The 2,500-nt window shown below is 43.0% G+C and overlaps 5 non-coding genes across 5 annotated transcripts in view; 2 read left to right on the plus strand and 3 right to left on the minus strand.

The window, feature by feature from the left end:
* Nucleotides 1–494: 494 nt before the first annotated feature.
* trnaq-uug (transfer RNA glutamine (anticodon UUG)) lies at nucleotides 495–566 on the plus strand. Its single transcript has one exon. It is a non-coding gene; the product is annotated as a tRNA-Gln (tRNA).
* Nucleotides 567–972: 406 nt separating this feature from the next.
* On the minus strand, nucleotides 973–1,055 carry trnal-cag (transfer RNA leucine (anticodon CAG)). Its single transcript has one exon. It is a non-coding gene; the product is annotated as a tRNA-Leu (tRNA).
* Nucleotides 1,056–1,316: 261 nt separating this feature from the next.
* On the minus strand, nucleotides 1,317–1,388 carry trnaq-cug (transfer RNA glutamine (anticodon CUG)). The gene has a single exon. It is a non-coding gene; the product is annotated as a tRNA-Gln (tRNA).
* Nucleotides 1,389–1,791: 403 nt separating this feature from the next.
* trnal-cag (transfer RNA leucine (anticodon CAG)) lies at nucleotides 1,792–1,874 on the minus strand. The gene has a single exon. It is a non-coding gene; the product is annotated as a tRNA-Leu (tRNA).
* A 603-nt stretch (nucleotides 1,875–2,477) lies between these two features.
* Nucleotides 2,478–2,500, plus strand: part of trnaq-uug (transfer RNA glutamine (anticodon UUG)) — a 72-nt gene continuing 49 nt past the window's right edge. The window contains exon 1 of the tRNA in view: nucleotides 2,478–2,500. This exon is cut by the window's right edge and continues 49 nt beyond it. This is a non-coding gene — a tRNA (tRNA-Gln).

Below are 2,500 nucleotides of genomic sequence, written 5' to 3' on the forward strand. Positions count from 1 at the left end.
CTGATTGCCAACAATCAATTGGCACCTTTCCAATAGTTTGGTACCGTCATATCAATACTTGATGTCTCCCAAAGTCAGGTCCCTTTGAGATTTCAGCTCAGATTGCAGGATTACAAGTCCAGGCTGCTAGCTATTTTACCACGGAACCACAGGTAGAATGCTTGCTGCAGGACCATGGCATCACTTGTTTTAGTGGTGAGGAAGTTGAATGGTAGGCAACACCAGTTGTTCACTGCAGTTTATGACAATATCAGGTTAAGGTGGGTGACTTTCCCTATGTGTACAACTTGCATGCTTATTAATCCTTTGAGTTTCATACTGATTTTCTTGTTTGCCTGTGCAGCATTAGCTTGCTATGCCTGGTTTGTGTCTGCTCGTTTGTGCTCACTTTGAATTTAGCTAAGTTTTGTAAAAGAAAATGCGCCTACAACTTACAGCATGGGCTGATATCAAATCAGAAACTGTTTCCCAACTTCCTGCTAGTACTTCAAACTGGTTCCATGGTGTAATGGTTAGCACTCTGGACTTTGAATCCAGTGATCCGAGTTCAAATCTCGGTGGAGCCTAGTTGTATGTTATAGAGCTACTGTGTGTTTGTAGTGGCCCTTAGCCTGGTTTCAGTGCAGCAGTGATACCGAAAATCGCAGTGTTTATTCAATTTTGAACAAACAACTTTGGAGTGATTTTCTGAAGCTCAAGACTGTCTAAAAATGACTTCTTACTGCGTGTACTGGCCTCTTAATAATGAGGTGTGCAAACTCTAGTATAGGCAGCAATCTTAGTGAAACTACATTTTTATGCTTTCCACTAGACAGAATTCAAAACATTAGTCATCCATCTGACTCAAAACCATTGCACTCTTAATGACCTGGTTGCTACTGTCAAGTTTGGAGTATGGGATCCTTCAGGAGCATTGAATGACTACATGACCCCTCAGGTCTCACTGGCACCTGTAACATCATAAGCACAATCTGTCAGAAGTGGGATTCGAACCCACGCCTCCAGAGGAGACTGCGACCTGAACGCAGCGCCTTAGACCGCTCGGCCATCCTGACAATGTGTGCCTTAGTTATCTAGGCTTGGGACGTCAAAATAATGATTAATAAAAACATTTTAACAAGTCAAAGTGGGTATATACTTGAGGGGGGACGGCTGGGGGTGATTGAGGCAGTATATTTCTGTTCAAAATGTACCAAACAAACATTAACACTACGTAGCTGTGAGAAGTGGGTGATCTAACTACTTGCAAGAGTTGCGTGAATTTTATAATCCTTGTTGCTTGGCCTGCCTTGGACTTGCCATGCCACTTCAAAACCAGGTCCCACCGAGATTTGAACTCGGATCGCTGGATTCAGAGTCCAGAGTGCTAACCATTACACCATGGAACCACTGCATTCCTTCTAGAGTGAGTAGGGAAACATTTTCTTACATGCCATCATCATGTATAGATGTTAAAGGGCAGAGAATAGGACATAGAAGGCATCAAGAAAGAACAGCCAAACATACGATACCGTGAAAAAGAAACCTTTACTTGCTGAGCTAAAACAGTAAACAACTGCCAAGAACAGTATTGTTAATTGCATGCTCAGAGCCACATAGGCATAAAGCTGTGGTCCAGCATTTGGAGACAGCCTACTTCTTAGGACTTCCTACTTCTGTCTGAACACAGAGTATGGAATGCCGAAGCTGTCCTCTGAGCACGGTATTTACTTGTCATTTTGTCTCCTGACATGCTAAGTGTTCTATCCCAACATCATGTTACAGACAACAGTTGCAGGGAAAAGCACAATCTGTCAGAAGTGGGATTCGAACCCACGCCTCCAGGGGAGACTGCGACCTGAACGCAGCGCCTTAGACCGCTCGGCCATCCTGACAATGTGTTTCTTAGTTATCTAGGCTTGCGACACCAAAATAATGATTAATAAAAACATTTTCACAGAAAACTGGGTGATCAAACTACTTGCGACAGACTGTCATCTTGGTCTGATTGCCAACAATCAATTGGCACCTTTCCAATAGTTTGGTACCGTCATATCAATACTTGATGTCTCCCAAAGTCAGGTCCCTTTGAGATTTCAGCTCAGATTGCAGGATTACAAGTCCAGGCTGCTAGCTATTTTACCACGGAACCACAGGTAGAATGCTTGCTGCAGGACCATGGCATCACTTGTTTTAGTGGTGAGGAAGTTGAATGGTAGGCAACACCAGTTGTTCACTGCAGTTTATGACAATATCAGGTTAAGGTGGGTGACTTTCCCTATGTGTACAACTTGCATGCTTATTAATCCTTTGAGTTTCATACTGATTTTCTTGTTTGCCTGTGCAGCATTAGCTTGCTATGCCTGGTTTGTGTCTGCTCGTTTGTGCTCACTTTGAATTTAGCTAAGTTTTGTAAAAGAAAATGCGCCTACAACTTACAGCATGGGCTGATATCAAATCAGAAACTGTTTCCCAACTTCCTGCTAGTACTTCAAACTGGTTCCATGGTGTAATGGTTAGC

The sequence above is a fragment of the Semicossyphus pulcher genome, unplaced genomic scaffold (assembly GCF_022749685.1).
Source record: "Semicossyphus pulcher isolate SPU_LCO1_2020_fin unplaced genomic scaffold, fSemPul1.0.p SCAF_20, whole genome shotgun sequence".
Classification (NCBI taxonomy): Eukaryota; Metazoa; Chordata; class Actinopteri; order Labriformes; family Labridae; genus Semicossyphus; species Semicossyphus pulcher.